This window comes from Sphaerodactylus townsendi, linkage group LG06 (genome assembly GCF_021028975.2).
Source record: "Sphaerodactylus townsendi isolate TG3544 linkage group LG06, MPM_Stown_v2.3, whole genome shotgun sequence".
NCBI lineage: Eukaryota > Metazoa > Chordata > Lepidosauria > Squamata > Sphaerodactylidae > Sphaerodactylus > Sphaerodactylus townsendi.
Window position 1 is genome coordinate 45,920,918 of NC_059430.1, and position 14,988 is coordinate 45,935,905.

Here is a 14,988-nt window from a genome sequence, read left to right on the forward strand (position 1 = left end):
CCAAAGGCCTTTAATGTATAATTTTCTATTGCTAAGTTTTGGAATTGATATTTTAGGTTTACTTATTTATTTATTGCATTTTTAGACTGCCCTCCCCCAAAGGCTCAGGGCGGTATACATCAATACAAATCGCTCAATAAAAACAGCATAACAATAATTAAAATTATCAATCTAGCAGATTAATAAATGGCAATTGATGGTGACTCCCCCCCCATATTCACTTACCCGTCCCATGGGAGGTCTGGATGATATGAGGGTCTGATGGCTAACCCGGTTGGCCAAAAGCCTGGTGGAACAGGTCCATTTTACAGGTCCTGTGGAAACTTTGCAGATCCTGCAGGACCCTGGTCTCCTTAGGGAGCTTGTTCCACCAGGTAGGGGCCAGGACCATAAAGGCCCTGGCCCTCATAGAGGCCAGCAGGATCATTTTGGGGCCAGGAATCTCCAGCAGGTCCCTAGTGGGGCAATATGGGGAGACACGGTTTTTCAGATATGTAGCTCCAATGCTGTTTGTGGCCTTAAAAGTAAAAACCAATACTTTGAAAATGGCCTGGAACTTGATAGGCAGCCAGCGCAGGTGGTATAGGACTGGAGTAATCTGGTCCCAACTAGATGTTCCCGTAACCAATCTGGCCGATGCATGCTGTATGAGTTTTAGTTTCTGGATCACCATCAAAGACAGGCCAGCATAGAGTACATTACAATAGTCCAGTCTAGAGGTGACCATTGCATGGATCACAGTGGCCAGGTCAGAATGGGATAGATATGGGGCCAATTGCTGGATGGAAATGATGGAAAGCTACCTTGGTGGTCTGAGCGACCTGGGCCTCTAATAATAGTGTTGGGTCCAGAGTCATGCCAAGCTTTTAACAAATGAGGTTAGATCAGGGGTAGGGAACCTTTAACACTCAAAGAGCCATTTGGCCCCGTTTTCCACGGGAAAAGAAAACACTTGGAGCCGCAAATAATTTTTCACATTTAAAATAAAGATAACACTATATATATTGGGGTTTTTTTAACCTTTTACTCCGCTCATTCTGAGAAGCGCATGGATGCGTCCACCCTGCTGCCTGCAGGGCAGGCAAGGATGGGACCGGCAGCTCAGCTTGTGGAGCCGCAGTGCAAGGGCAGAAGAGCCGCATGCAGCTCTCGAGCTGCAGGTTCCCTACCTCTGGGTTAGAAGTAAAGCCTCGCCATCTAGTGACAGCAGGTAGAAGTCCACTGGTCTCTCCCCTTGTCCCAACCACAGGACCTCCATCTTCATAGGATTCAACTTCAGCTGACTCGCTCTCAACCAACCAGCCACAGCCTCTAAACAATGCTGGAGACCTCCAGGGGCCGCAGATGGGCTGCCCTCCATCGTGAACACAAGCTGGGTGTCATCAGCGTATTGACGGCACCTCAGCCCGAAACTCCGAACTGGACTTGCCAGAGGGCACATGTAGATGTTAAAAAGCATTGGGGAGAGGATTGCCCCCTGCGTCACCCCACATTCAATGGGGTAATGCCTGGAGTTCTCACTTCCCGACGTCACCAGCAGTCCCCGGTCTTGGGGAAATGAGGCCAACCAATCCAGGGCTGACCCGCAGACTCCGATATCAGCAAGGTGGTGGACCAAAAGGTTGTGATCTACCACGTCAAATGCTGTGGTGAGATCTAACAGCACCAGCAGCGCCGAACCACCTCTGTCCAAGTGAAGCTGGAGTTCGTCCACGACCACGACCAGCACCGTCTTGGTTCCATGGCCAGCACAGAAGCCGGACTGGAAGGGATCCAATACATGTGCTTCATCCAGAAATCGCTGGAGCTGATTCGCCACCACTCACTCAATTATCTTACCCAGGAAAGGTAGATTGGATGCTGGCTTACATTTAAGTAATTTACATTTAACCAGACTCTTGGTTTTACTAATGATTTCAATTCGTAGTTAAATTTTACATATTATAGTTTGTTACTTTTTCAAGATCATTGTAACTTGTCCTGGGAATCTGATAAAAAGTATAGCTACTTGATGTGTTGGAAGTGAAAACTACGCAGTTTCCTGCCTCAGGGACAGTGGAGGACTTATCAGTAAGACAGATATCTAAAGGGGGTCAAGACTCTGGACACCTTTCTCTACCACTCTGACACTATCCCTTTGATGTGTAGATTGCTACTCTCAGGAAACTTCCTTCCTTCCTGCTTCTCCTCTTCTCTTCACCATTCTTACACACACCTTCCATCTTGCACCATGTATGTGGAAGGATGCAGACATCTCTCACCATCCAGCTGCTAGATGGATTAGAATGGAGAACCTACCTCTTCACTTTTCTATCCAGAATGGAGTTCACTAATCAAGACTCCTCTTATTAGTTAGAAACTACGAATTGACTCTGAGTTTTCTTTGTTGCCAGCACACACACACATGCCTGGGGAAGCTCTACTGTGCTTTGCTTCTGTGCACTCTGCTTGTAATGAAAGGTATCTCTTACCAGAAAGAATTACCATCATGATGGACGTCCTTTTTTAAAAAAAACATGAAAGCAAATACCTAATAAAAATGGCATTTTGACATTTCCTTGCTTGAGCATGTATTCAGATTATATATTATTAAAAATCAAAACTAACAATTTTTTCACAGTCCACTCTGTAAATGAACACACAACGAGAAAAAAAAGGTTGGGGGAAAATGGGAGTGATTTCTATGAGAAACATGTTTGGGTAAACAAGCTGAAGCTGTGTAGGGGCTTTAGCAAAGAACTTCCTTTTAAAAGGGCGAGCAAATCTTGAACACGCAGAGAGCCAAGGTCAAATGCAAGCAGCTGAAGAAATGAGACTAGTGTTTATATTTTAGATACTGCAGTGATAAGTTACGAATAATATAGATTAAGGAAATCAATTTAAAATGGCAGCGTTAAGGATGCTGTATTGATTGCTCCAGAAACTGAAGTTTTAGATTTAAACAAGTGTCGTATATGTAACAGGTTGGTTTTCCACAGTAGCAACATGGATGAGAAAACCTGACCAGAATAGTAATCTTGTCTAAAAGTTAGATATGGGGAGAATTAAATATATTTTCTTTGCCTGTGGCAGTGATTTCTGGTTATATCTTTATATACAACTGAGTTAATTTTGCCAAGTCTTCAAAACTGCCTACAGAAAGTAATGGATTTTGATTTTTTTTTAAAAAAAATCAAAATATTTCAGCACTATTTTCCTAGAGGGGCATTCAGAAGACTTTTCTTACATATTCCAAATTCATTTCTTCTTGGCCCTGTTTTCAGAATAACTAGTCTGTGGCGTGTTCAGAATATTATAAAACAGGAATGACTGAGCTTTCAGTCTTCGGTTCCTGTATCTTTAATGGCTTTAAAGAGGAAAGCAAGGACAGCTTTCCAGCATTCTAATATGATAAACTGGTCTGGCAAATTTCCTCTTTCTTCACAAATACAGAAGCTCAAAGTTTGCCCATCTCTAGTAAATAGCATTAAATGTTCCAACTGTCAAATGTTGTACTAGGACTGGAGATCTTGGATCAAAGACTACCACTAAGCTCACTGCCATGCTTTCTTAGCCTAACATATTTCACAGGTTGTTGTTGTTGTTGTTATTATTATTATTATTGTAGATTTCACAGTCTCGGAGCATCATGGTCTTATTGCTAATGGACCTGGCATTGATCAACACAAAGGAGCAGGGAGTACCTGAACCCTGCAGCCCTCAGTCCTCAAGATAGGTTGGAGGTCAGAAAGTGGGCAAGCAGAGCTGCTTCTCACCCGCCATCTCTCATATGGCCTCTGCCTACCGTCATACCTACCCCATCCCATAAGAACTGGGATCCCCTGCCCCAAAATTTCTATCCCTATGCCCCCACAATCCCATCCCATCACAACCTAGGGCAGTCCAATTTATAGTTAGCAATTGCCCAACCCGACCACTAAAACAACGACAAAAACTAATTTTGGAAGCTAAACCCACTACTATAAATTAAACCACCTGACCTAGCCACTAATACAAAACCTAAAGCTAGCCCAAAAACCTACAATACTAACTATAAACCAACTATCCACAAAACTAATTACAATAATTACAATCAATGAATCACAAATCTCATTATAACTAATCTACCCTGCTAACTACACTAACTCTAAGACATAACTAAGAACAGAGAGGGATCAAGCTGGAATGACAGAATCTTGAAGGAGGAGTCTGCCCGGAACAGTCCAGCAGTAGCCTGAGCGATAATCCCACCAATAAGAGCTGATACTGAAATGTCCGAAATGGTAGTGGCTTAGGGGCAAAGTCTGAATATGGGAATGTACTAGGAGGGGAAGTACTAGCTCGCAAACAATTCCACAAAGGGGCATTAAACCACTGCACAGGAGCTGCTGCCAGCAGCTCCTGGTCTCCTCTGGCTGCTCTTAGATTGCATCCAAGAATATGAATTTTCACATGAAAACCTCTTTCTCCACCATAGTAGGACTGGCCATTTAACACAAGGAAATTTTCTAGTGGGGCACTGCCTTAGGGACCATGGTGGCCATGTTCAAACATAACCAATCTCTAGCAACTTCATGGAGTGACTTGGCTCAGCTTCCTCATTGGTAAATGTACTAAGGAGCTAAATTAGCACACCTTTTCTAATTGCTCCAATTCCACAGGGAAACACAAAAAAAATTGTAAAGCTGCTAATTCATTAAAGGCAGTCACCTGGTAACAGCAAGCACCAGCTCTTTGTAAAAAATTTCCAGAGCACCACAAGAAAAAATATGATGGTGTCAAAATGGTAGGTTAAAGCTCCTAATTCCATAGAAGCTTGCAAACCATTTCCATGGTTTTCATTTGAAAATGAAATCCTATGCCCTTTGGTAAACATAATCTCAAGGGCCCCCTACAAAGGTCCCCCTACAAAGATGTTAAATAAACATATGATCAAATGAAATTCCATGTAGGCAAAGTTTCAAGTTTTGACAATTACTGTCACACAGGATGAATCAAGTACTAGGTCTGAGGATTACATAAGCATGTGGACTGTAATAGAGATTTGTTTCAAAAAGTAATAGAAAGCCTAAATATTCATTCTGATATATTTACATTTTACTAATACTCTACAGGGCTGCTACTACTCCACAATATGTCTTATAACATTGCTGTTACAGCCTCTTTAATGCAGCTTTGGTCTGGCACAATATGTCACAAAAGCTCATTACACATGGCAACAGCACAGTCTGTCTGCTAGAATGTGAGTTGTTGTAGTTGAAAAATGGCAAGTATGGGAAACATTCAGCCCTTTCTCTGCCAACTGTTTCTCCTTGTTAAGGCATCACACCCTTCCCATTTATATACAGAATCATCACTAACAAATGTTTTACCGCTCAGGAGTACTACTGTTTTGCACAGTTAGCTGCTCAAATTAATAGTGAATGACACCTGACCAGAGTACTCTCCAGGAGAATACAGAATTCCACTGTCAGGAACTCACTGCATAATCCTTATACATTTCTGTTCTCACATGCTTTCTTGTGTGATAGTGGCTTTTCACACCGACACCAGATATAATTTCCAAGTACTCAAAGTGAAATAGGCTGCTGTGGGGGTGGGGGGAGGTATTGGTGAGACAAAATTCCCCTGGGCCCAAGACAGATGGAGGGCCTCTGAAGCCAGCATCATGTTGCATTCAGAATGCAACTAATTTGTTTTACTTCTAATGCAGTTCTGCACTGCAGCCACTAGGGGTGTAGGAACGGCACAGCACTGCTCCGCCTGTAATACTGTGTTTACCATCCTTTTACCAGCTTTTTTGAGCCATGTGGAAATGGCCTTGGTTTCAACTCTTTCTCATCCCTGGTTTAGAATTTAGAATATACTTAATGTTAGTATAGCAGCATGGTACAAAGGTTAAGAGTAGTGGACTCTAATATAGAGAACCAGGTTTGATTCCCCTCTCTTACACATGAAGCCTGCTGGATGAGCTTGGACCAGTCATAGTTCTCTCAGAACTCTCTCAACCCTTGCAGAGGCAGGCAATAGCAAACCACCTCTGAACATTTCTTGCCTTGAGAACCCTATAGAGTTGCCTTAAATCAGCTGTGACTTGGCAACAATACACACACACATAGTAGAAATCCCCTTGTTAATATTATGTGTAGAAGGGGGGGGGATTAATATTTTCCCACATCCCAAAGAGGTTAAAGGATGCTTCCCCTATCCCTTTATGTGTGTGGTAATGAAATGTTAAAGTGTCTTAGTACTAACAAAAATCTCCATTTGATGTTGTTTATATTTCTGGAGCAGAGAATTGCACTGAAATCTGGATGAACAAGTTTATTTCTAAGATTCAGACTGAAACAAGATGCTCAACAGAGTCCACTTACCGTAGTTCCTTTATTATTCTGGCCACCAAGCCTGCCCAAGGGAGCCTTTCATTCTATGGTTGCATGCACCTGATGAAATGATGCATATAAAAAGACTACTAAACCACCACAAACGGTACACACACATCATTAAAATACAGGACAAATCATATTTGGAGAAATCCTGGATGAACACAGGCATCTTTTTCAGCTAACTTTTTCAGAATCTCATAAGGTTCAGGGCCAGGTTGGGAAGATATCATTTAGAATTGTCAGGGGTAGGGGGACAACACTGAAAAAGCTCTTTTTCTGGTAATGGTCAATCTCACCTCCACTACTGAAAAACCAGGGTTTTGAAAGAGATGTTAAACACCTGGCAGGAAATATGAGAATAGGTGCTCTTTTTGATAACCTCATTTATGTGTGGTAAGACTCATCTAGTTTCAGACAATTCCACCACAGAAATGGATGAGATCTCTTCTGAATTCCATGGTAAGTATCCTACTGACCAGACTCAAAATTCACTTTTGAACCCCCCCCCGCCCGGTTTGTGGCACACTTTGATTGGGTAAAAAGGGTCTGACATTGTTTGAAGCTGGAAGCAGCAAGTTGGAAATAGCAATATTTATAAGGTAAAAACAGGTTTTGATTCTGGTAGCTGTAGGGAACTTAAACTAGACTTGGGCCATTTAGGTATGCATTACTTATCTCATGGCAGTTTGCTTCACAATGGGGCTTCCCTGGTTTTTTTTTGTTTGCACAGGGATTCTCCTCCCATGACGTGTCCACATTGGCAATCCACAATTTTGCACATCCACCACTTCCCTGTTGTTTTTGTTTCCATGCAACCTCCATTTGGGGAGGTTACCTGCCACTTTCTTGGTGGGTTGCCATCTTTGGTCTAGCATTATGTTGCTAGACACAGTCAATTTCATGTCAATTTCACTGGGTAAAAACAAAAGAAATTAACACAATAAAAAGGAAAGCCCTTCTGATTGTTCTGAAATGGTGGCTCAAAGAGTGGGGAGAACTGCTATGGGGTGGGTGAGGGAAGGCGGGGTGGGGGGCAAGGAAACATGAAGAAAGCTTAATGCACATGGATGTCTTTTGCTTTCCCTGTGAATGGAGAGAAAACAGTCACACTTTTAGAGCTCTTGGAAACTGTGGGGATTCTCTGATCTTAGAACATGGGTGCATTCTGAAGAGAGGAAAACATGTGCGTAACCAAGAATCCAACCTGAAGGGAATATCCACTCAATGAGAAGGACAGACTACAAGTGCATAGATGAACTTGGAGTATATCAACTAAACTGTTTATGAACACAGTGTGAAACATAATCTAGGAATTAGGAACATAAACTAGAAATTGTGCATGCAAGGTACTGATGCTGTAAGTGACTATAAGACCAACCCTAAACAGGTCTGCTCAGAATCCTACTCAGTCCTTCTCAATGGCCCTCACTGCCAAAATGTATTCTTAGCATTCCATTGTATGCAATTGTATGCATATAACAATGGGAATGGGGATCAAAGTTGGGAAATATGAGCAGAGCAAAAGGTTTAAACCTCCTCTTACCACATATTGTAATTCTGACCCAAGAGAATATGATTAAAAATATGACCGGGGCTCCAGTTTTGTGTCACATTAGCTATCATCCTTAACCACCAAAAACTAACTTGCAAGACAGACATCTACAATTAACCAAGCCTACATGGTAATTGGTCATAAGACAATGAAATAGATTTTTTTTTAAAGATTACCTGCATGGCATTGATAGCACAGGAATCCCTGAACCAGAGTTAATGTGAAGAAAATGAGCTAGACACATCTCATTAAAGACTTACTGCTGTATTTGCATTTTTACTAATTCTCAAATTACTTTTACTAATTCTCAAATACAACTGATGAAGTGTAAATTTAAACCCCATTTCTTAAAAAAATAAAGATAACAGAAATGCCACTGATACGTAAATTAAATGGAAACCCCCATGGTTCTGTTGTGGTATAATTAACAGAAAGAATGTTGAAATAATGGAAGTGTACTCTTCCTTGCTGCAAACAAACTTTATGAGATGATGTCACAGGAAAATAAAAAGTGAAAACAGGTGTCAGGCTTAGTGCACAACTGACCTCAAAATGACTGATGCTCTAGGCTTCTGTGCTGAGATGGTGCCCTTTGAACAGCTTTCCTCCATACATCCACTTTTTGAATTCCAGACTCCAAGACAAAACAACATGCAGTTCAAGGTATTTGCATTTGCTGCTGTTATCTATGGGGTAAATAAATTGTCTCTCTTCTGTGGTTAGAAAATATCAGTGGACTGTGTTAAGTTAAAAAAGTAACTAAGGCCCTTTCCGCACGGGCCAAAAACGACGAGGGCGGTAAAAACGCCGCCCCCAGGCCGCCGTTTGCACAGGCGGCGCTGCTGCAATGCAACGCAGCAGCGCAGACCTGACTGCGCTCCCCGTCCCCCAGGGCTGCATCAGGCTGCCCTAAACAACAACCCTTTAAAGGGTTGTGGTTGAGGGGAAAGCGTCTTCCCGGCGGCACGGTGCGAACCGCGCTGCCAGGAACACGCTGTTTCCCCTTCCCTTTCCCATTTACCTCTCGTGTCGCCGTCCTGCTGGCCTCCTAAGTCCCTCCCTCGCTGTCCTCCGACCCCTGGAAGAAAATGCGAACGGCCTCTGCCTCCACGCCGGCGGAATTCCTGCCGGCGTGGAGGCGCCCTTACGGCCGTGCGGAAACGGCTAAAGTTATTTACAGTTTTTATTCATTATCAAATGAAGTATGACAATGGTTAACACTCAGATTCGCATTTTCAGATTTTCAGTTTGTGACTCATTCTGAAAGATATCAGGCGGTTTATGTCTGAAAGTGGAAAAGCTTTGGAAAAATATCACTGTTAATAGCTTGTTCTCATATTATTTGATTGGCTGTTGGTTGTACAGGGGGTTGAGATTAAAACCCATATTATTTACTCCTTACTCTGTAATTAAAAACTATTTAATAGCACCCTTTTAAAAATATGCATTCAAAGTATCAGAAATAGGCAATTTACACATCAAGTTTTCAAGTTCTCAAATAGAAGGCATTTTCACTCATGAAGCTTAGTTCTTGCTTCAATGAATTCATAATATGGATGTAAAATCTACATGAACTAAAACACACATGTGCATTACAGGTGCTTCTCAGTGTTCCTTGTGCATGAACAATAAGATAAATGATGTGAGAGGGCCTCAAAGGCCAATGTGTGTAGTGATTAAGAGCAGGTAGACTAATCTGGAGAATCAGATTTGGTTCCCTGTTCCTGAGCAGTAGACTAATCTGGTTAACTGGGTTTGTTTCTCCACTCTTTCACACAAAGTCTGTTGGGTGACCTTGGGCTAGTCACAGTTCTCTTCAAACTCTTTCAACCTTACCTACCTTAGAAAGTATCTGTTGTGAGGAGAAGAAGGGAATGTGATTGTGAGATGCTTTAATGGTTGAAAAAAAGCAGAGTATAAAACCAACTCCTCCTCCTCCTCCTCCTCCTCCTCCTCCTCCTCTTTCACTTAAGTCCCATATCTGCATGTTCTAAGGATGCTGTCAGAAACTCCCCCAGCCTTGATAAGAATTCCCTTACCCGCCTCTCACATTTCAGGTCTGTTCTCAGCCAATTCTCCAACCATAAAAGGAAACAGTTCAGACCAATTCAAGTAACATAAGAATCTGCATTTGGACTTTATAGATTGAAAGCTTCTCAGATGAGGAAGATTTCACTCATCATGTATTTTGGTTGGAAGGTTGGAAAGAGGAGACAGAGCATGCAAGCATGAGAACAAGTTGTATTTGTGCCTCTCATGACAGCCGAATGTAGCCTCTCTATTCTGGTGCTCACTTTCATGCATTTCCCTGCAAATATGTGAGTCTTTTTCCAGAATTTTGGACTAATCCCTCCATTAAAGATGAATGTGCACAACTACACTCTTCAAACCTATGTAATACACACATTTTAGAAGGAAATGAGGAGAATCAATGAGGAATGGTAATGAAGAAGCCAGTACTTGATATTGTGAAACTTTTCAGTTTTCTAAAATAAATTAGTTGAGAAACAGTGCATAAGTCTTATGATTGCATGGTAAACTAAGTGTGAATGGATGCATTAATGCTCTACTGTCAGCATAGCTCTTGTCTACTCCAGGGATGCCAGGAGACTGGATGTTGATGTGGTTTCTGCAACATTTAAGTGAATCTCTTAAGACAGCTTCATCCAAATATTAGAGACTGGTCTCCCTTGTGTGTTGCTGTAAACAAGGCTGCCCTGACAGGGAGCCTCCCCCCCTCCAAAACAGACTGTCTGCCTTAGCTTCCAGAAACCTGGATAAATTGATCCAGTTTGACAGCAAGGTAGGGTCCCCTGAACTATCAGGAATTTCCCTAAACATTCTCCCATAGGAATACTCCACCTGCTAGAACACTCCACAGAGCAAACTGATGAAAAGTCTCTTTGACTTCAGCTTCCAGAGGCTCGTCACACTCAGGAGTAATTGACTTTAGTTTGCTGGATACTAACCTAGGGAGTGGTTCTCAACTTTTTAAATATGAAGACCCTTTTTAACTGGCTATTAGTGTGGGGTTTTCCAGGCTGTGTGGCTGAGATCTAACAGTTCTTGCTTCCAACATTTCACACACATCTATGGCTGCCAGCTGCCCATGAAAGCCATCAACAATACATTGAACCTTGTTAACATCAAAAAATTGTGAGCTTCCCAAATGATAATCATTGTGCTATTAATATTCACTGATTAAGAAAATACGTTTTAACAAGTACCAAAATTTCTTTTGAGATTCTCTCTCATTTTTTGCTTCCCACATTTGGAGTGTTGTATCACATCTGGACCAGGGTACACTGTTTGATCCTGAAATAATTGCTGTGGTGATGTGGTCTAACCCTACACTTATAGAGAATGCTTTGCACATTATGTACTGATTTGGGCAACAATGCTAAGAAAGGGAACCTATAAATTGATATTCAGGCAATTGATATTAATTAAGCAGGCCAGGAGTGGAACTCTATATTTGATCTCTTTTCCATATATGTAGGGCTAAGGAATATCGGTTCTTCCTTTTTCTTTGTCTGGACTGCAGCTGAAAGCTGAACTGAATGCATTGTCCTTTTGTGATAGTTTGAGATCTCAGTGAGTAGATTTGTCTTTATATCAAGGAATAAGAGGGGAGGTCCTCCTATGGATTAAAAACTGGTTGAGAAACAGGAAGCAAAGGGTGGGTGTAAATGGGAAGTTCTCACAATGGAGAGATGTAGGGAGTGGTGTCCCCCAAGGATCCATTTTAGGACCAGTGCTCTTTAACCTATTCATAAATGACCTGGAAGCAGGGGTGGGTAGCATGGTGACCAAGTTTGCAGATGATACCAAATTATGTATGATGGTGAGAACCGCAAAGGATTGCGAAGAGCTCCAAGCAAACCTTTATAAATTAGGTAAGTGGCTAAGAAATGGCAAATGTAGCAAAATGTTAAGTGATGCACATAGGGGCAAAAAATCCAAACTTCACATACATGCTACAGGGATCAGTTCTATCAATCACAGACCAGGAAAGGGATTTGGGCGTCTTCCATGGGAATGTCCATGAAAGTTCCATGGGAATGTCAACTCAGTGCACGGCAGCTGTGAAAAAGGCAAACTCTATGCTGGGGATAATTAGGAAAGGAGTTGATAATAAAACTGCAAGGATTGTCATGCCCTTTTATAAAGCAGTGGTGCGACTGCACTTGGAGTACTGTGTTCAGTTCTGGTCGCCACATCTCAAAAAGGATATCAAAGAGATAGAAAAAGTGCAGAAAAGGGCAATGAGGATGATTGAAATATTGGAGCACCTTCCTTATGAGGAGAGGCTGCAGCGTTTGGGACTGTTTCGTTTGGAGAGGAGATATCTGAGGGAGAATATGATTGAAGTTTATAAAATTATGCATGGGGTAGAAAATGTTGACAGAGAGAAATTTTTCTCTCTTTCTCACAATGCTAGAACCATGGGGCATATATTGAAAATGCTGGGGGGAAGAATTAGGACTAATAAAATGAAACGTTTCTTCATGCAATGTGTGATTGGTGTTTGGAATATTCTTCCACAGGAGGTGGAGATGGCCACTAACCTGGATAATTTTAAAAGGGGCTTGGACAGATTTATGGAGGAGGAGGCGATCTATGGCTACCAATCTTGATCCTCCTTGATCTGAGATTGCAAATGCCTTAGCAGACCAGGTGCTTGGGAGCAGCAGCCGCAGAAAGCCATTGCTTTCACATCCTGTATGTGAGCTCCCAAAGGCACCTGGTGGGCCACTGCGAGTAGCAGAGTGCTGGACTAGATGGATTCTGGTCTGATCCAGCAAGCTCTTTCTTATGCTCTTATGTTCTTATGTCTTCCTTCAAATTAATGTGTTTCTGTAGTAGCAATTCATACCTTTATCTGATGCTTGTCAATGAAATGTATAGTGGAAATACCTTTTCTTACAGTGATGCTATATATAATTGCTAAATACCAGCTTGGAAGCTATGTGTAAATTGCCCTGTGCATTGGATGTTACCATTTCTGGTACCTTGAAATCAAATATGACTAATATGTCACCCAGGTTACATAACATATTAATCAGATCTGATTTCAGGGCACCAGAAAAGGTGAGATCCAAAGACATGTGTGGCAAGTGCCTGGCGTGCAAGTATGTCATAGAAACTAACCAATTTGTTCATCCATTTAAAAATGATGAAAGCTATGTGTAAACTGATATGCATCAAGCCAACCACCTGAAGACAACTCTGTTCTTTACCTGACTACAAGAAGAGGAAAACAGTCAGAAGTGCTAAGGTGAAGAGAATAGAAAGATGGAAATCAGGGAGCTTCTTGATGATTCACACAAGCTTATTTTAAAGAACGAAAACATAATCCCTACTGACCTTAGCCATCTTTTATTTTCTCACACATCAACTACAAATGTGCAAAACATCTCAGTACTCAGTGTGTGGTACCTGCCACTGTAGGCTATGTGAGTTGATCATGCAGTCACTTTACTGGGGGAAAATGTAAATTTCCTGCCAGTGTAATGGAATTTGAAAATATCTGAAGGGCATTTAAATTTTAAATAGGCATGCAGAATCTAAAGGACACACCAGTATGCTTGCATTATAAACGTATTTGTACCAAAAATGTTCCTGGAAAAATGCTTTGATTAGACCAATCTGCCATGAAAACATAGCCCAGTGATTTGAAAAAATCCCAATGGATAATAGAAATCAGTAATATATATTGCTTAAATGCCAAAGCTACCTATTTGATTTCAAATTGTGGAATGGAAAGGGATGACTCATAGAAAAATTTGTTCTTACAATTCAAGTCAACATCAAAATTTTCTAAAGTGGATTGGAAAATAGGGTGTAAGATGAGGCTCTGTGGGCAGAACTGGACATTTGTAGAATGGTGAATTGCTCGTACTCTCCCCCTGTGCCTCTGATATAGTGTCATGATGGGGCTGTTGTTGGGGAAGGGGGTTGCTTTCACTTATGCAGGTGCAGTGTTATCACTTTTGGCTGTGGTCTTGGAGTTCTGTGGCTGGGAAGAGACTCCAGGCCAGACAATGTGAAATGTCTGCTTCTCATGTGAGGGTGGGGATCTTACACTCATATTATCAAGAGTCTGATGCGCTTTTCGCCAGAACTCTCTTTCTGTGTTCCTGACATGTCTTCAATAAAAGCCTTGAACCAATCAAGTGAATTATTGTCTAAATGGGGAATCTGACAAATAACATGTGAGCCAGGGCTGGTATTTACTACATATTCACTACTGCAGCCACAGTGTTGACTGGAGTAGGTTATAGGGATTCCAGTCTTATTCCATCTACACTGGCTTCCAATTTGCTTCTGGGCTGAATTCAAGGTACTGGTACTGACCTTTAAAGTTCTGTATGGCCAGGGACAACATACCTTAAGGACTGCCTCTCTTGGCAGGTAAGCCCATGGCAAGAAGGAGGGTCTGTTTCTGGACAGTGCCCTACCAGTCACCTATATTGGTGTCATAGGCTCATTCCGCACATGCAAAGTAATGCACTTTCAAACTGTTTCAGTGCTCTTTGAAGCTGTGTGGAATGGCAAAATCCACTTGCAAACAGTTGTGAAAGTGGTTTGACAATGCATTATTTTGCGTGTGCGGAAGGGGCCATAGACTGTTCAGACTAAGATCTTAATTCTGGACTTTGATACTAAGGGACTTCACTCCCAATTAATATGCATACCAGTGAGCAATGCCTTTCCTGCAGTTTCAAATGTTGCCATCTGGGTAACAATAGCCCAGCTCTGGGAAGGGCACACCTGTTCTCCAGCCCACAAAGGATATGCAAATACCACCCAGCTTTCCTGAGTCTGTTCTTCCCTAGATGATCCTATGCTGCCCTTATTGTTCAACTATCAGAGAACCATCAAACCTTACTCTGAATTGGCATACTCTGAATTGGAGTTGTAAATTTATCAACTCTACTTAAAATCTAATTAAAATTGATGCTGTGACTCATCAAGTCACTGTATTGTTCTCTCCTGAGAACAAGAACACCTTTTTGTCCTCTGTCTTAGCATTGCCAGAGAGTCAAATTTGCCTATATCTAGCTTGTC